Source organism: Cricetulus griseus (assembly GCF_003668045.3).
Source record: "Cricetulus griseus strain 17A/GY chromosome 1 unlocalized genomic scaffold, alternate assembly CriGri-PICRH-1.0 chr1_1, whole genome shotgun sequence".
Classification (NCBI taxonomy): Eukaryota; Metazoa; Chordata; class Mammalia; order Rodentia; family Cricetidae; genus Cricetulus; species Cricetulus griseus.
Window position 1 is genome coordinate 219,040,550 of NW_023276807.1, and position 20,388 is coordinate 219,060,937.

Here is a 20,388-nt window from a genome sequence, read left to right on the forward strand (position 1 = left end):
TAAGAGAATACAATTTGCCCTGCTACATATGCACCCAAAACCAGTCTATGGGGGCGGTTGTCTCATTATCTCTACTTTCAGGGTGTGTTTGGGGATGTGTCTGGCCACAAAAGAGGAATCACTAAATGTTGCTAGGGAGCTAGAAGCCAGAGTGTCTCAACTGCTGTGTGGAGGGTGTGTGCAGTTTGATGTAAGTAGGGTTAAGTAGGGTCCTGCATGCTAAGTGTGCTTTAACAAAGGGGTGTGTGTTAAGTAGCTCACACCAAGTGAGGTCCTTGGTTGCTGAGCTCTCTGTAGGCTTGTCTGGCTCAGGTCTCCTCAGTAAAACTAGAGTAATGAGCCAGGCAGTCAAGGCGCACGCCTTTAATCCCAGCACTCGAGAGGCAGAGGCAGACAGATCTCTTCAAGTTCGAGGCCAGCCTAATCTACAGCGTGAGTTCCAGGACAGCTAGAGCTAAACGGGGGTGGGGGGGGGAAGGACTATAGTGATGGTGGCATGCTCCTTAGATGGAACTTGGGTCCATCAAGATAAAAGGGGCAGGAAGCAGAGTATGCTTCCCCCAGAGCAGAATTGGATGCATGCTCTCAGGATCTGAAAAGGCCTTCTCACATCCCGAGCCACTCCCTGGCTATGTGCCCCCTGTTGACAGATGCTGGAAGGTTCTGTTCCCTTCTACCTCCCAATCTCACTCCACCCACCCCAGGACACTGCCAGCATGATACAGCTGCACCCAGTTTTATTGCTTTGGCCTTATGAATCAGTTTCTCATACATTCTGGTTGCTTCCATCCTCTGAATTTCCATGGATCTATCAACGCCTGTTCTTGGACATAGCTTGGATGGCTTACTGCAACCACCACCTGCCCAAGTGAGACAAGCCGGCAAAGCCCCAGGCAAGGAAGGCACATTTTTCTAGCTCTCACATCAGGTCGTTGGCTGCACAAGGCCCTTCTCTTGGAGGCTGCTTTTATCATGCAAGCAGGCATGGCCTCCTTGCAACTCTTCCCAGGATCTCTGGTACCTGGTGGAAGAGAAGGAAAAAAAGTGTCATCTTCCTTCTCCAGCCTCCGTTCTTCCTCCTTCCTTCTCCTCCACCTCCTCCCCTTCCTCCCCCTTCCTTCCCTTTTCCACTCTCCCTCCTCTCTTCTTCCTCCTTCATCTTCCCCTCTCCCCTTCCTCCCCTTATCTCCCATTTCCTCTTCCTCTTCCTTTCCTTTGCCCCTCCTCCTCTTCCTTCTCTTCCTGTCACCCGAATCCTCCTCTTCTCCCTCATTGTCATCATCCTCTTAACCAAGAATTCTTTCCTTCCTTTCTGTGACATTTGTCCCAAATCTCCATGTCACTTGCCATCCGGGAGAGTGGGTGCTAACGATGATCAGCAGGAGAAGCCTAGGGCTCAGCACCACAGTGCACCAGGCCTTTCAAAGAAGTAGAACCCAAAATTTGTCCTGGCTTGTGTGATTGTGCATCTAAGAAGAAGCAAAACCTTCCCCTGGCCTCCAGAGTTGTTTTTCACTTTGAAAACTGGTAGTTTTGCCATGGTCTGCTCTGCCTCCTGAAAGCCCCTGCTGGCTTCTTCCCTTTTGTTGGAAGCAGCTAGTTCAGGGTTCCTGAACACAAAAATCCAAATGCAGGTGGGCAACTCAATGGCACATCTCACTACTGAAGAGTCACCATTTTATATTTTAAACTGAATTTTTAAACTCAGTTATCTAAGCTGGGAGATGCCTTACCATACAGTGCTTACCTTGCAAACAGGGATCTGAATTTGATCCCCAGACCCATGTAAAATAACAGGCATGGTGGTGTGCCCATGTAATATCAGTTCTGGGGAGGCAGAGACAGGAGAATCCCTGAGGCTCACAGGCCAGCCAGTAGGCTGGTCAGAGTCCCAAGTCCCAGGAGAGATCTTGTCTCAAAATTAAAGTGACAGTATTTCTGAGGAACAACACTTGAGGCTGTCCTATGGCCTCTACATGTACACACATGAACTCCTTTCATGTGTGCTTTCCTGAATACACATATACAAATAATAAACTTATTTACCAAAACACCACTGAAAGGCCCCTGGGAGACAATTCTGTAGGAAAGCACCTAAAATTGCATCTGCTTATCTTCCCTCAGAAAAATTTCCTAAGAAGTTTCTGGAACCTTTTCTTCTCCTAATCTCATCTGGTGTAGATGCTATTTTCTCTCATTTCCCTCCACTTCCAACTTCTCAGCCAGTTTTGGTCTGCCTGAGCTGTGGGCGTCTAAGGAGAACAAATGCAGGCTTTCTTTCCTCCTTCAGTTCTTAACTTTTAAGCACAACTAAAATCCAATCAACCAATCACCAATCCTTCTACTTGGGACCTAGCAGGGTAACTTGAGCAGAGAGAATTGATGCACCAATTAGGACTGGCTTTAAGACATGTCATGTAAAATCAGCTCCTAGTCTTAGGCTGCTATGTTATCTCTAAGGCCATTGACATTGGAATTCTTTCTGTCTTTTATCTTTAGGACTGGATTCCCTTGTGGTTACAAACTTATTTCAGGAGTGCCAGCATTGTATGTATTTTTCCAGGTATCTGGAGGGAGCAAGGGGAGAGGGGAGAAGCAGCCTTTAAAGAGGTTTCCTAGAAACCCTTCCAAATGACTTCACTTAAAACTCCTCAGCTTGGGCCACCGGGAAAGGAATGTTGAAGTGTTTTACTAACTGAAAATACTTAATGGCGTGTCATGTGCAGGATTTTGATGAATTTGCAAACCAGAAGAGAATGAATAATTTTGATCTCTGTCATCTTTGGAGTTTTTGTTAAAACTCTGCTTTTAAAGAATTATGCCTTTTGTTTTACATAACTGCTGATGTTTATGCAGGTGTGACAAATAACCCAGATGAATTACTCATGTTTACACCCAGGTTCCCCCATACACACCTCAGCACACTGCTTGTGATATCACAACCAAGACACTGACCTTGATCTAGTGGAGGTAGGGACACTGACGTCACAAGGTCACCCTTGGCAGCTCGTAGGTGCCCTTCAGCAGCCATGCCCTACCCACTTCCCTCCCTTTGAGACTGCCTTAGGCCCTGGCAAGCACAGGAGTTTCCTTCTTGTCTGGGATTTTGCCATTTCCAGATTTTGTGTAAGGGGAGTCAGGGTGTATGTGGTGGTCTTTTTCCTTGCTGACTTATATTCCAAGGCATGGACATCCTGTTATTGCTGTCAGTGTCATTCTTTGAAGGACATCTGGCTATTTCCATATGACATGGTGGTACTAGCCTATAATCCTAGCATCCAGTAGGATCACTGTGAGTCTGAGCTGCATGGAAAATCCCAGGTCATGCTGGGCTGCAGAATGAGATCTTGTCTCAACAACAACAAGATGTATTTATTTGTGTATGTGTATATGTTTGTATGTGTGATGTGTATATCTGGGCACATGTCCCATGGTGTATCTGTGGAGGTCAGAGGACAGGTTTGTAAAGTTAGTTCTCTCCATCTACCTTTATATGCATTTTGTAGATCTAAATGCAGCTGCCAGATTTCCATGGCAAGAACCTTTACCTGTTGAGCCAGGTTCCTGGCTCTCCTCCCAATCTGTGTTTAAAGCTGCTACAAACATCCGTGCACAGGCTGCCAGGGGAGCTGAAGTTTTACTTCTCTGGGATAAGCATTCAAGAGGCAGTTAGCTCAGGCATTAGTCTATGTTACCCGATGGCAAATGAAAAAAGATAAAACAATTAAATAACTTGGAAGTAATTGTCATAGTAAAAGACACAGTAAACATTGTGGTGCCTCTTCTTGCATCTTTCAGTGTGAATCTTTATTTTTTTCAATTTCACTTTATGTGTATGAGCGTTTTACAGGCATGCACAAATGTGCACCAATACCATTTGCTTGCCTGGTTCCCACAGGGATCAGAACAGGGCATCAGATCCCCAGGAACTGGAGTTACAGATGGTTATAAGTCACCATGTAGGTGCTGAGAATCAAACCTGGGTCCCTCAGAAGAGCAACCAGTGCTCTTAACTTAGAGGACTTAGCTGAGTCCTCTCTCCAGTCCCCAGTATGTGCATCTCTGTTTTGTTGTCTCCTGCAGTGTTTGCTCCTATAGACAGCTTGCAATGTCCAATGACCTTGACACCCCAGGACTCAGCCCACACAAGTGAATATCAAGATGATACAGTTGCTGTCTATCCAGACAACCCTCAGGGGCATCTGTCCTGTGGGAGGGCACTTGGGTCTAAGTGGTTTTCGCATGGCGTCTCTGCTGTCCTGAAGAACAACCCTCTAAGCTGTCCTCTGCCTAAACATGTACATACAAACACATGCAATGTGCATAATTCACTGGTGAGGACTGGCCTCACCACAGGCCACATAGCCCTCAACTCTCCCTTTCACAAGAGAACTTGTCAATTCAACTAGTCTGGCTGGCTAGAGAAGCCTAGGGATCCACCCGTCTCTGCTCTACGGCGCTGGGTTTACAAGAGCTTGCTGTCACACCTGGTATTTTCAATGGATTCTAGGGATTTAACTCAGGTCTTCACTCTTGCACAGCAAGAACTGGACCAACCGAGCCATCTTCCCAGCTCCTTATTTCTTGTTTTATTAAGTAGAATATTATAGAAAAATGTAATAAGAATCCTGACCACAGGGAACACTATGAGATGCATATCAGGCAGGATCTGCCTGCAGCAGGCCTTAGAAGAAGAGTGCCCCAAGGGCTTTACTCATGCTAGCCCTGTCCCTTGTACCAGACATGCCTTTCATTCCATTTGGCATGTTAAACGCATTCCTCTTTCATATTTGTGGTGTGGGGACCTTGTAGTCTGAGTATAGTTTAGTCAAGATTTCCCTGAGGTCATGAAATAGGCTCACGGTAAGATACTCCAATAACAGGGTTCATTGATGATGATGATGATGATGATGATGATGATGATGATGATGATGACGATGATGATAGTAAGACATCTGCAAGAGGAGAGAGAAAAGTATTGGGGCAGGTTAATGGGGTCAGGAGAGATGTGCATTCCCAGAATCCCTATTATACAACATCTGGATGTTCTCTCTCTCTCTCTCTCTCTCTCTCTCTCTCTCTCTCTCTCTCTCTATCTGGCCCCTTCTTATTCCCAGTCTTAGACACAAGAACTATCCCATGATGATAGTATTGTGTATACCAGGTCTAGGGTGTTCAGGGGCCCCAGCAGGAGCAACACAGCTGCTCTCGGGGAGTGGCACAGGATCTCCAGCAGCCTTAGAGCTTATGCTTATCTGATGAGCACCTAATGGGCTTAAGGATAGCCTTCTGTTGGGAAGTTCCTTGCTGGTACTCAGTTCAGGGCCCAGAGACTTCACTCATCACTTTAAAATTATATACATGTGTGTGTGTGTGTGTGTGTGTGTGTGTGTGTGTTTCCTGCATGTATGTCTGTATATCACATGCATGCAGTGTCTAAGGAAACCAAGAAAGAGCATTACAGGTGTTTGTGAGCCAACGTGTGGGTGGTAGGTACTGAACCCACATTCCCTGCAAGAGCAGCCATCTCTCTAGTCCCCACACTGCACTCCTCACTCTGAGTAGAAATTTTAATATAATTCTATGAGAAAGAAAAACCAAGGAAGTAGGGAACTGGGAAGATGGCTCAGGTGTCCAAGTGTTTGCTATGTAAGCATCCAAACACAAGTTTGGATTCCTAGCAACCATTAAAAACAAACAAATAAAAAAAAAAACTAAGGTGAGTGTGGCTAGGATGCAACTGTATTCCCAGCTCTGGGTAGATGGGAACAGAAGGATCCTAGGGGCTTCCTGGACAACTAGTCTATCTGAATCGCTGAATCAGATAACTCAGGGTTCAGTGGGAGACATAGCTTAGAAAATAAGGTGAGAACAGTGCAGGAAGACAGCCTCTGGGCACTGCAGGCATGTAGATATAGCTGTACACACACACACACACACACACACACACGCATGCACACACGCACGCACACACATGTACACGCGCACACACACACACCAGCCAAGGTAATGAATTGTTGCAATTCTTTAATGTTTTTCCTACATCAAAACTGAATCTCTTATTCCTATCCCCAGCTGCTTAGGAAAACTGCTTCCTAATGTTCCGTCAGTAAAACTGGCTCAGGGCCTGGATGGAATTCACAAGCGCCTGTGAACACACAGCATGGAATTAACCGTGCCCTTGCTGGCATGGGTGGGCGAGCTCAGCTAATACCACGCATTCACACACACCAATGACGTGAACCAGACCTGCAGCTAACAACACATCCAGCCTGGCAACGTGTAAACAACATGGGTATTTCCTATTGCTCTTTCATGCCCTGGCTTGAAGCAGTCTTCCTCCACCTGTGGCTGCCTCTGGGACCTCCTAGGTCCTGTGGCGGGTGCCACTGCCTGCTCTGGTGGCAAAGGGGGCCCAGCTGGGGTCTGCCTGCAGGAGGAAGAGGCCATCTTAAGTTCCAGCTCCTTATCAGAAGGATGCAGTCTTGAGAATCCCCCACCCCTACCCCCCAGTCCCTGCTTCCTTTTGGATCTCAGAACATCTTTGAACTGGAGCCTAGGGCAGTTTTCCTCTCTCTTCCTATTTCCTCCCTCCCTTTCCCCTCCTCCACCAATTTAGGGAAATTAATGCCTATGTTGGAGATAAGTCACCACAAGTAATAGCTGCATTAACTCTTTCTTGGCAGGAAAGATCAACTGAGCTGTAACTAACACGGATGTAAAGTCCATATCTAGCAGGTTATGTGGCTGGAAATGGAGTTATCTTTAAAATATTATATATGTCTGTATATAATTTATATAATACTATGTGCATGTATAAAGGGAGAAGAGGGAGAAGGAGAGGTGGAGGGAAGAAGGGAGAGATAGAGATAGATGGATAGATAGATAGATAGATAGATAGATAGATAGATAGATAGTCATGTATCCCAGTGTTATCCCTGACCTTGTGATCCTTCTGCCTCAGCCCTCTCAGTACTGGGATTATAGTCACGTGCCACCACACACCCAGCTTATGTGTACGTTATGTGTGTGGTTGGGTGTGCATGTATGTGTGTGTAGGCCAGAGGTTGGTGTCCTGCTTGTTCTCTACCTTATTTTTCTGTGATAGAGTCACTGAACTTGGAGCTCACCACTTGAGCAAGTCTAGGCATTGCTGTGGGGCCCCAGGATCCTCCAATCTCTGCTTCCCCAGGACTGGGATTCCAAGCTGACTTTTTACATATGGGCTGGAAGTCCAAACTCAGGTCCCATCATCCCATCCAAGTCCCATGCCCCAGCTTTTATTAGGGTATCTTTTCTTCCATCTGAAATACAGCTTGTCAATAAAAGCTTAAAGAAACCTATAGGGCTTGGGAACCATCACACAGTAGGCATCACTAAACCTGTTGACCTGTTGGCTTGATGTGTAGACAATATGTAAATGCTGAAAGCAATCTGATTCCTTTCTATGAGAGGCTGGGATAGGAGTGACCTGCCACTGTGGGGCTGCAAAGCTGAGCCTAGAGGGCTGGCAGGTATAAGGTTCTACCAGAAGAGAAAGGCCTTGAAGACAACCAGGAAGGCTGGGCTCTCCCTTACCTTCTTAGGCTCTCTGCTCTCTGAGCTTCATATTATTTTCCTTTAAGGACCCCACTTAAACAAGTTGCTTATAGGGTCAGCTGGAAAATAGGTGACAGTGCTTTGTATCTTAAAAATAGCTTCCCCTGCAGGACACTTGTCCTACCTCAGATCAGTGAGGTCCAAGGCTTGTCTGCCCTTATGTGGTATGTCAAGGGACTATGTGGACAGGCTGACTCTTGTCCAGCATCAGGCTGGCTCAAGGCTAAACCCATCCTACCTAAGAGCCTTTTCCATTGCTGGACTGCCTGCAGCTGGATCATCAGCTGTGGCTTTGGGAATGGGCTTGTTTATAACGCCAAGACAAAGGGAGGAAACCCAGAGCTGTGGAAACAACAGACTTTCCTGTGGCCTGGGCCTTTTATCCAGGGAGCACCGTGAAGCTGGATCCTTGAGCCACAGTCACCAACCCTGAGATAGGACAGAGGGAGATAGGACAGTAGGGGAGAAGGAGGGTAAGCACTATGTTTGTGCAGAAATGGCCCCACCATTTCCCAGAGCCTGCAGGGCATATGTCTGTGTGCCACTTTATAGAGGACAAGTCCATGCCCAGGGAAGTGACTTCTTGTTCATGCTGAAGGGCAGTGCTGAGATGTTGAATGCCAGGTTTAAATCTGTTGCTCCTGCTTCTCCTCAAGTAGACACCTTCTTGATGGAAGAGGTGCAGACTACCTGCTCCACATAGTCAAGAAGGGGGTGGGGGGAGTGCTTAGAGCTCTTAGGATCCAGTCATAGTCTTAGCATCTCTTTGTCTCAATAACCCATTGTACAGATGAGAAAACACAGGACCAAGGAGGTGAAGGAACTTACTCACACACAACAGCACTTTCTGCATCTTGCTCAGGGCAAGTGGTCCAGAGAGATATCCAGGCTGGTGGATAAATGGGGGAGGAAGACAAAACAGGTTATCTGAACCAACCCCCTTGGCTCCAGGTCTGTCTGAACCTTGGCTGTGATTAGGTAGGTTGGAGTCAGACTAATGCCCACAGCAGGTGAGAACTGACTCCAGCTGGTGCTACCTGGGATCCAGGCTGCAGCTTCCTGGATGGAGATGAAGCAATCAGCATGAGGGTCACCCTACCCACATAGCTTTTACTCATCAGGGTTGTGACCTGACCAGGGATCTTCAGTATCTGCTGAATCCTGCTGGGGCTGTATCTGACCCCAAGTATCCATGTTCTCAGGGCAACTAATGGTTGCTTTGCTATAGTTCCAAACCCATAGAAAAGTTGTCAGCATAATACGGAAAGGCCCCAGGTCCTTCCCCATCCCCAACTCATCCATCAATTCTACTTCCTTGGCCTCAACAAGGAAAGGAAAGCAAAGGGCAAGGAGGTCTGAAGTTCCTGGTGTTGCTAAGACCAAAGGTTTTCATTTCTCAAATCATGGGCACCACAGAGCAGGGCAACAAGTATCCTCACTTCCCCTGAGAAGTTCCCTGGCCTTCTTTCTGATGGTGCCCAGAAATTGTCAGGCATTCAAGAAGTATTAGTGGTCAGGCATGATGACCCATGCCTGCAATCGAAGCACCTGAAAGGCAAGAGGATCAAGACTTTGAAGTCAACTTGGACTACACAGTGAGACTGGATCTCAACCTCAAAGCCAAAACAAACAAAAAAGGCCAGCAGTAGTAGAATACATGAATGCTCTAGGTATTGGTCTACAACTATGGGGTTGCAATGGTGGGCCCTTCAGAGCACCACCAAAAACAAAGTACAGAATCATTGAGCAACAAGATTCCACAATGGTGTAAAGAAGACCAGAGATTAGCCTGGAGCGCCGTGGTTAGGATGTGGTTTGAAGGTGTCCCCTAAGGCCAAAGTATAGTCCCTCTTGTGAGGGTCTCAGAGGATGAAAATGTCATCTAACTGTGGTGTGTAGAGGAGGAACTTTGGGAGGTGACTAGGAGGAGGTAAGGTTACCAGATAGAATCTTTATGACTGAATCCTGATGGCTTCATACGAAGAAGGAAAGAGACCAGAGGGGACACACAGGTTCCCTACTTCCCACTGTGTGTTGGAAACTTGGTCCCCAACAGAATGACATTAATAGGTGGTAGAACATTTAACAGGTGGGACCTTGTCTAATTAGGTCATTGGAAGCATTGTCATTGGAAGGGATCAATGTAGTTCTCAAGAGATCCTGGTGAATTTCCTCAGGAGTACACTGTTAGTCATTAGTATGCCTGGTCTTTCGTGGGAGCCTCTGGCTCCCATGAGACCACTCCCTTTCTCATGTGCTCCCACGATGATGCCAAGCTATCTGCTATGAAAAGATGCAACCGAGCACTGAGGATCCCTCTCCTAAGACTGAACCATTGGGGATAATTGATCTTGGACTGACCCGCTCCAAAATAGTTGAGTTAAATAGACATTTTTTTCTTTGTAAGTGCCCAGTTTCAGGTATTTTGTTATAACAACAGAAAGCAAACTGATGAGGGTTATTAAATATCCATTTAACCGCATGTCCTTTCAGCTAGCTGTTTGGCTTCTGTAGATTTTCTCTCTAGTCCCTTTGCCCTCTTGCTTCTAGTGGTTAAACAATAGCAAGCACTAATAGGAGATGAGAAAGAGAGAAGATGTCCTTGTTTCCCGTTTCAAACCCAGTCACAATCTTGAACTTAGCTACACTTGTCTACTCAAGTTCCCTGGCTTATCCAGCTCTGAGGCTCCTGGTCCAATGGTGCCAGTTCCTCTGCTGCCAGACAGGTACATTGCCAAAACTTCCCACTGACACCATCTCGTAGGCACATCCTTGTAGGGTACAGGTTGGACTCAGAGCATTGAGAGCCCTGCCAGCGTCTCTTCCCTAAATTATCTTCAGTTAGTTAAGTTAGTTAACTCTTGGTATTGACTCTCACTGTCAGAGTGACCCCTGAAGCTTTGGGTCACCCAGCCCTGGGGTAGCTTGCAGTAACCACTCCAGTCCCAGCCCAAGATGTGGCCAGTAGAAAGTGACCTGACTGATGGGCCTATCAAATCTCACAGACCTCAAATACTATCAGAGCCTTTGGGGCTCCTCATATACATCCTAGAGATGGCATCAGGTCAAGCAAAGATTGAAAACCTGATGGCCCTTGTGCCCAATGACTGTTTATCCTCTCACCCATTCATTCACAAGCACTTCCAAGAACCTATAATGTACTGTACATTGTACTATGTAGTGGGGAACCCAAGAGCGAGGCCTGGTACTCACCCTTGACTATTTCCTGACCTAGTAGGAGCAATAAACCAGATGTGCCCACAGCTGTACAGGACCAGATGTCATGGGGATGAGAGAGGCAGAAATGAGTCACCGAGGGACTCAAGAGGACAAGGACATGGAGGTGGGACAGCAAGTCCTCTGCCTTGTATTTTATGTGGAGGTATCTGTATAAACCCATTAACTGGATTGAATAGTTACTGGCCACTGGTTAATTAGTCAAACTAGAAGAAAACCAGTGCCTCTCAATGCACTGAAGTGTGAGAGGTTCCTCCTAGCTTGCCTCCTTCCCTGGAAAGCACTGTGTCACCCACCGCCTCACTGAGATGTGGGCTGAGCCTTGAACATTGGACAACTGCCCAGTAAATACTAGGTTCAGAGACTCTCTTTAGCTTCTTCTGTATCCATATAAGACAGAAAATGCTTCCTTGCATTTCTGGGAAAGAAGAGGCTGAAGCTGAATGTTCTAGAATGAGCTGTCTCCATCCTGGTGAAGTGTCACCCACTTCAAACTGACCCTAAGCGGAGGCATTTCCCAGTGTCGGCTGCCCATGGTGGCTACAGGTTGCTTCGGGTCACTCACTAGTTGGGCAATGGGACTCTGAGGACTGGACTCTCCCAGGCCTCACCCTGGTCTCCTCCTGGGCTCTGCCCCACCTCTGTCTCTTTCCTTCCTCACCGGGACTTGGCCTCTAGTGGCCTCAAGGGCGACCTCGACCATGGTGAGAAGCATGATGACAAAATGACAAAAACATTCTTGAGGAAATGAGACTCTCTGCTTGGAGGCCACAGCGGTGTCAGAGAGTCACTCACTCTGCTGCCATGGAACAGTTCCAAGTGCTCCGGGCTGGTCCCCCTTCCTGTTTGGACTTCAAATTATTGTCCCCAGAGTGCAGAACATTTTGGGGTCCATGGTCCTTGGTTTTCACCCACCAGCGATGGTTGTCTCCAAGCAGACCACACTGCTGAAGCAGGCTAGGGAAGAAACCATGTTACCACCTGAGAGCTGCCTCTGGCCTAGCCTCTGTCACTTAGGACCAGGGCATAGGGGAAAACATGGCACTTTGCCAAGCCACTGGTTCCTTCTCTGTGAGGGGTTTTCCCAGCCTCTTTGCCTCATCGGAACAGTAGATGAGGCTGAAATAACATGCCTAAGTATGCATAGACCTGCACCTGGGTCTTGCTCCCCAGACCCATTTTGCAATGCCATGCCTTACTCCAAAGTTGTCATGGTGCCCAACTGTGGTAGCTGCTTTTAGACAACCCACCTCCCCCAGATCCCACAATACCATCACTCTTCATTCAAACAAGTTCCTTTCAGTGAGGTGACTGCAGGCCTCAACTTTATCCTGCAAGCATTCCCAAGCTCTGACAGAGCTCTCCTTTTAGAGCCTCAGCTGCTCCTAGGCTTACTGTCATGATGGGGTAGCATGGGATTGCCACCTGATTTTGCCCAATAAGTGACCCTGGTGAGTTCCAGCACCGTCTGAAAAGTACAAATACCGAAAGCTTGTATTGTTTCAGTGCTTGGGCCTTTGCCACAACACAAAGGCCCAATGTTTGCAACTAGAGTCTAGGAGTCCTCAGCTTCAACATCTTTGGGGATCTCCTATGACATGATGTCTGGGGCTCCCTCACCGGCTGCATTGCCCCTCCCTTCAGCATCTTCCTGAACTTGGGGTTCTGCAACACTTAGATTCCCTCTGTGTAATAGCTGTAGCTACCTCTTAGATGGTGCCTTCTGCTATTGCAGGCCTGGCAGTCATGGCTCTTTTGGCCCAACTGAGATATATATATATATATATATATATATATATATATATATATATATATCGTGTATGTATGCCCACACATTAATCTATGCTATGGCACACATGTTGAGGTCAGAGGCCAACTTGCAAGAGTAAGTTCTCTCTACAATGTGGGGTCCAGGGATCAAACTGAGGTTATCAGAGCTGGCAGCAAGACCTGCTGAGCCATCTCACTAGCCCGTCTTGATTTTTGAGACAGGATCTTTCATGGATAACCAGAATTTGCCAATTTGGAAGGCTTGGTGCCACCAAATCTCAGGGATCCTTCTGTCTCTTTGTTCTCAGCTTTGAGGTAACAAGCCCATGCCACCATAGCTGACTCACACAGGTTCTGGGGATCAAACAATGGCCTCCTATTGGTGTGGTGAACACTTTCTTGGCTGAGCCATCTCCCCAGCCTCAACTTACTATCTTTTAAAAGCCCTATTGTTATTTTCTGCATAAAAGATATGTATTCGACTTGACAATGAGTAAACCCTGAACCACTATCACCCTAGTCAAGAAAACAGGACCTAGGTGCCTGTTGACCACAGTCCCTAAGACATGGTGGCCATGACATCTCTAATCCCTGTAACTTTCTGTCAAAGACCCTTGTTAGTCCAGGCATGCTGATGTTTGCTGTCTCCTTTCATATGTTCTGTCCTTGGTGGTGAATGACTGACTATACAGGCCTTCCTTGTGTGTCATTTGCCTGAGATGGTTTTCTCCTCTCTACTGGCTTTCCTTCCCTGTAGGTTTTTTAGAATGACTGGGAAATACTGTAGCCTAGTGTATCACCTCTCTGCCTGAGATTGTTGTCTGCCCATTTCTCCTAATCCTGCATGCTGGAGAAGAGCTCTATACCAGGCTAACAGGCTGTTCTATAGACTGTTTCTAGACTTCTGTGTAGGCTAACTCATAGGCAGTGTGTGTGGGGGTCTCTGTTGTTGACTCCTAGTGCAGCCACCCACTTCAGTGTTCAGTGCTGTCTTCCTGAGTTTTGATGACTGCCCTAATGTCTTAGGTCTTCGGAAAGCCCTGGCAAGTCCCCCAACTCTCTCTCTCTCTCTCTCTCTCTCTCTCTCTCTCTCTCTTTCTTTCTCTCTCTCTCTCTCTCTCTGTGTGTGTGTGAGTGTATGTGTGTGTGTGTGTGTGTGTGTGTGTGTGTGTGTGTGTGTGTGTGTCTATTACACACTTCTGTGTGTACAGGTACAGTGTCGGTGTGAGCCCAAGCATGTGTATGGAGATTAAGAGGTAACATCAAGATCTTCCCTCAGTCCCCACCCATATTTTTGTTTTGTTTTGTTTTTTGAGACAGTGTCTCTCACTTGCCTGGAATCCACCCAGTACGCTAGTTAGCCAGCAAGCCCTAGGGATCCACCTGTCTCCACCTCCCCAGTGCTGGGGTTCCAAGTCCACACCATTATACATTATACCTAGCTTTCTTTCTCTCCCCTCCTTCTGCCTCCCTCCCTCCCTCCCTCTTTTCCCTCCCTTCCTCTCCCTTTCTTCTTCCCTCCCTCCCTTCCTCCCTCTCTCCTTCCCTTTATTTCTTTTTTGCACAAGTTCTGGGGATTGAACTCAGGCCCTCATGCTTGCAAGGCAAGAATTTAACTAAGCCATTTCCCTAGTTCACTGACTGCTATCAATGGTCAGTTCTGTTCCTTACCTCAGGGCCACCTCCCCCTTAAATCCACCCATTCTGTCCTCTCTAACTTCCCCCTATTTCTTACTATTGATGTTTTCATCTTGATGCTGTTGGCTCCATCTTGTAACTATTCACTGGCCCATGGGCTCTGGGCTTGCTTTCTCAGCTCTGAGGGCCATGGTCAGCTTGGTGTGTGTGTGTGTGTGTGTGTGTGTGTGTGTGTGTGTGTGTGTGTGTGTGTTCTCTCAGCCCTGGCAGTAGCAGGATATCTTTCTGTAGCTGTTCATACACACAGTGGCCCACAATCGGGTGCAAGACAGTGCCATTCCCACTGTCTTAGCTTTCTCTGCTAGCTAAGTCCTCCCCACTGCACAGACACACACCCCCTTCCTGGTCCCACACCAATTACTCTACACACATTTGCCAGGCATCTCAGTATGCAAAGCCCAGGCAGGACACAGACCCATACCAGTGTCACTTCCTGCCTTTGAAGAGCCCAGACCAGACTGCACATCTCACTTGTCATTTAAAGCCTCCTAAGTGGAGGCTGTGCCTGCAGCCGGCTTTCCCTACAGATAAACTGTCTGGAGAATGTTAGCAAGTGAGGCAGGGTGGAGGGCAGGAAGATGTTCCAACACTGGTTTTTGTTTTGCTTTTCGGCAGTTTCCAGAGATTCTCCTTCCTGTGCCAATATCAGGCGTTTTCCTGCCCAAGGTATCTTTTCCTTAGTTGTCATGAATGTTGCCTTCCTTTATCAACAGTTGGGAGCCTCTTCCTCGTGGCTTCAGGCTTAAAAAGAGTTTAAGCACTTTCCTGGCTAAAACCAGGATACTGTTGGGTCCCCTGGCCAGCGCAGAGCCTTCTCTCTCCTTTCCCTCTGCTCTCTGCTCCCCCGTTCCTAACCTGGGGATCTTTGGAGGGATCTGTAGGAGGGCACCAGAGGCCCAGCATGCTGAAATAAATCATATGCAATATATGTAGGAAAGAAACAAGTTCTTGTATTTTTTACAGTTTCACCAGCATTGTGAGAAAAGAACCAATGTCTAGATTTGTCAAGATTCCCATATTTAGGGAGACTTTACATGCAGGCCCTTTCCAGATAATTCCTTATGTTTTTGGTTATGAGCCTAGCCTTTAATGGCTGAGCCATCTCTCCAGCCCTCCAGACAATTCCTATATATCTTCGGTGGCCTTTGGAGCACCCATTTTATGGCTGAGGTCATAGAAGCATGGAGGAGCCAGGCAGCTGTTCTGCCAGTTCCTGTCAGAGCCAAGCCTAGCCAGGAAGAAGCAGGCCCCTCAAGTGTCAGAAGGTTAGGACTCAGGTGTGGGAGTTTTCCCTTTCTCGGGGTGATGAAGTCCAAAAGGCAGGAGTTCATCTCTCCACCCTGTGCCTCATTTCTTTTTGACCAAGGTCTGTCACACAGGAGCCAATCAGTGTTTAGTGTCAGGCTGCTCCTGTTTGTGAATGCCACATTCACACTCATCTGTCACTCTCTGCCAGGAGCAAATTCTGAGTGTTAAGGAATACCTATTCTATCGTACTGACATGGTCTTCTTCCCCAAACCCTAGGCAGCACCTGGCTTTGGGAGGAAACCCTGCACTAAGTGGCCTTTCTTAAAAAGTAGTCTACCCTATCCTAATACCATTGCTTTGTTTTAAAGATTTATTTTGATTCTTGTGTATGTATTTGTGTTTGGTACCCTCAGAGACCAGAAGAGAGTGTTAGATCCCTTAGAGCTAGAGTTATAGTTGCCTGGTGCCTGGGATGGGTGCTTCAAACTCCACTCTGGTTCACTGGAAAAGCAGCAAGTGCTCTTAACCACTGAACTGTCCTTCCTGCCCCGACTCCAACTATTTTTTTAAAATTGTATTTGCTATTAGTATGTAGAGGGAGGCACATGTGTGCCATGGAATATGTATGGAGGTCTGGGGACAACTTTAGAGAGTTGATTTCTCCTTCTACTATGAGTTCTAGGTATTAAACTCAGTTTATGAGGCAAGCACTTACTTGCTAGGCCACCTCACAAGTCCTACTTATTTTTAACTCTTTAAGTACAGGGCCTTTCGTAGTGTCCCCAAATGGCCCAAACTCATCATCTCCCAAGCTCTAGGGTTGCTGATGTGTGACATTATCCCCTGAATAGCCTCTCTTTAAAAAGTATTTTATAATTTTTAATTGTTGTAAATGATCAAACTTTGAAAGTTACTATTTTAACCTTTTCAAGTGCTTGGCTCAGTGATATTAGGCCCATTCATTATTTTTACAAAAGCCATCTCTGCCATCGTCTCTGCACACTTTTCAGTATGCCCAGACTGAAATTCTGTACCTTAAATATTAACTCCTCCTTCCTCATCTCCTCCACTGCTGTGGCTCTCCTTCTTCCCACTGTCTCCAGCCACTCCAGGGACTGCTTAAAAGTGGAATTGCACAGCAGTCGTCCTTCCGTGACTGGCATGTTTCACTTAGCGCAGTGTCCTCCTAGCTCATCCAGGTCACAGCACATGTCAGGGGCGTTATTTTCTAAGTTCACTAATAATTCTGTATCACATGATACTTCTCCATCCATCTGGGAATGGGCACTTGGGTGGTTTCCAGATTCTGGCTCCTGTGAATAAACCGCAATGAATGTTGCTATACGCCTGCTGACCCTGCTTCCAGTTGCTCTGTGTATATTCACAAGTGTGATTGCTGGGTTCTGTGCTAATTCTACGGTCAATTTATTGATCCTCTGCCACGTTGCTTTGATTGGGGCCTACGCTGCTTTACATTCCATCATGGATATGTGTTCACTGCACTTGGCCCTTGTCAGCCTTCAACACATAGATATGATTCCCTACCACACTTTAATATTCCTGAAATTTAGAAACAGTTCATTATTAATACCACATCTTAGCGCATCAAGATTTCTATTGCTTTCTTTCTTGGAAGATCATAAAATTATATCCAATTCCTTTTAGCTATGGTGGAGTTGAGCCACTGGAAGGCTATACTGCAATGATCATATGCCCACTTATGGCCCATTCAGACACCATCTAGCAATTGGGACCCCCAAGAAGGACTCAATTCCCTGCTAAGTGACCCTCTGTGGCTCTTGCCAGGTCTGGGAGCCATGCACCCTTTTACCTACAGTTCTTAGCTTCTGTGTGTAAGCTCATCAGCTGTTCAAGGTCTCCAGCATGCCGCCTCCCTCCTGCCTATCCTCTTTAGGTCTGGCAATGATGTCATTGTCCCTTTCCCTGCCTGCTGCCTTCTCTCACCATATTTACTCTCTTCCTGAATCTACTTATCTCACTCGTTCACTGGCCTCCAGCCTCTCCCTCGGCAGAGCCCACTTCCAGGTCTCTGGCCAGCAAAACTGTTTCCTCCCCCAGGCCCTCAGGGACCACCAGCCCAATTCCTCCATTGGTCTGTCACCTTTTTGAGTATTTCCTGTGGTTTCTATTTTTTCTCCCTTAATCTGTTTTTTCTCCGATCCACCTCTCCACGCCCCCAAGCTGGAAGCCTCTGTTTTCTGTCCACTTCCCCTGAAATCCCCACACCCTTCCGCCCTCTCCATCCTTCCTGACTCCACCCCTCCAGGCAGACTCAGTGTCCTCGGGCCCAGGGGTTCCCCAGGATACTCCACCACCAGAAGTGGGGCCACACAGACCCTGTGTTACCAGGGTCATTTGTTATAGACTTCCAGCAACATGCTGACTCCCAGGTGTCTCTGTCTCTACCCAGGGGCAGGGTGAGTGGGTGGGGGAGGTACTCGGGGTGCTTAGAAAACTGAGAAAGAGCTCTTTGTAAGCAACTGGTCCCAGCGTTGCCTGATGGGGTCCTGCCCCTTTCCTAGATGTACCCTATATTAGTTCTACCCATGTGACCCCCTAACTGGGAGGACAGTGGTGCTGGGGACCATACCATCTTACTATCAGTCTTCTCTGGACCTTCATGTGTATGTAAATGTCAGGGGAAGGATCTTCTACGTTCTGTAGATGGTTCTGCGATTGTGGGCTCCTCGTCCATGCTGCTAGAACAGGTGTCCACAGGTGCATGACATCCTGCCTGGACCACCAGCCTCAGCTTGGCTGGTGAAGAAGGGCAAGACCAAGACAGGAGGGACATAGGAGGGGAAATTAAGATGCAACCTGCTCTGCGTTAGCCAATGCTTGGTCTTTTGCTTCACCTCTGAAGATCTCCTTGTAAGAGATGGGGCTTACACCTGTGGTGCATGAGGCACCTTGGTGATCTAACAGGGGTCTTAGCCCACCTTGCAGCCCAGGCTCTTTCCTAGCTCAGCTCTAGCTTCTGTGTCCAGTGAAATGAGGGTGCTCTCTGATGCTCTTTGGCTAGCCAATGCCGTGTAACTCTTAAATGCCATGACCTACATCCCAACTCATACCCACCAAGGGAGAGTTTCTGGTTCTTATTACCGAATGATCCATGTTCAAGGACCATTTGAGTTCTTCCCATTCACAATCACTGGTTTCTCCCAATCTTTCATTCATTCATTCATTCATTCATTCACCAAGGATATCACAACACTCACCATCTTGGGATGTCCATTGGGTTATGGGGCCACAGAGACTAAAAAGCTTTAGCTATAGTATATCTACTGGACACATGAGAGTGTGCAGGCCTTGTCGGGGGTGCCATGGCATTTTAGTCTTTGTGTTCCTGTCACCCAATATACAGGCAAGAAGAGCAGATAGATGTTCAGTCATCTTTGGTGAATATGAATGAGCAAACAGCCGGGTGGCACCAGAGGGACTTGAAGAGGAAGGGATTTTAAGGTTTGTTACACTTCTTCAAAGAAGGGGCTCTTCCTTGTTTTGACTCCCATCCCAGTGGCTATAAGTTCTGCTTGTTGGTGACTCCCACAGGACCGAAGGTTCACCTTCCCAGACTCTGTTGACAAGGCTAGAGATCGGTGCCACCTCTTCCTGTAATGTCTCCCTTTCATAGATCCCAGCCAGGCAGCCCTGTTCCTCCAGCTCCTTCTCCTGGGACTGAGATTCCTTCTGAAGTATGTGTTTGTATGTGGGCACACATATGTGTAATATGTGCATGTGCCCATGTGCAAACAGGGCTGCAGGGGCAGGAGTCCCATCTGCTGGGAGTGCTAGAGGGTATGGTGACACTGTGGGCCACAGTGGTGCTGGGACGTGGTGCTGTCAATCAAGGACATGGTTATGTTGGAGTACACAGAGACACTGTGGGCCACAGTGGCGCTGGAGAAGATGCTGTCTGCACAATGGGATAGAGTGTATCTCTGGGGCATAGTGACATTGTGGGGCATGATAGACACAATGATCCCAGTAGACATGGTGACTACAGGGATATACTGATGTGGTGGACACGGTGGTGCCAGAGACATTATGATGCCCACGTCCATGGTGGTGCTGGGGACAGTATGACGCTTCCTTCCTCTCTGGCATTATCAGCAAAGGCTGTCATTGTGAGTGACAGTGAACTTCAGGAGGGACAAATGGCCCCCATGGGCAGGCAGTTGGGAATAACTGTTCCTGGAGCCATAGTAACATAGGCTGGAGGGCTAATGGGAGCAGCTTGCAGGGATTAGCTGGCAGGGAGGAGGTCTCAGGAGCTAATTATAGATCTGTCCAGAGATGAGAGGATTACAAGGCTCCTTTGTGCCCCGTGCTTTTGAAAATGAGAGAAGAGTTATTTTCTGTCCAACAAATGGGGCCAAATAAAGAGCAGTGCCAGGGAGGTGAGCTGTGGCCCTGGTAGCCCCCCGCCCACCCATGTATATTGTGGCACTGAGCACCCCTGAGTCGGGAAAATCCTCCTCTAACCCCATCAGCTCAGATCCAGCCTCAACAGGAAGCTCTAGGAGGGTCTGGTTATCAATGCACCTTTACTTCTCAGTCATGAGGCTCGGTGCCCTGGAGAGCACAGGTTTGCTTCGCAGGTGGGGTAAGCTGGAAAAGGCATGGCCTGGAGGGTAGGAGCTGCCAGGATGCTATGCTAACAATGGGAGTTGGAGATGTCTCAACAAAGAGGACAGCCCAGCCACAGTGGGGTGCAGAAGGGCAGGGCCACCTCACAGGAAACCTTAGAATCCTGTGAGAAGAGGCTAGGCTCACAGAGTCGACAGGGGACACGTGAGAGAAGCTTTTGAATA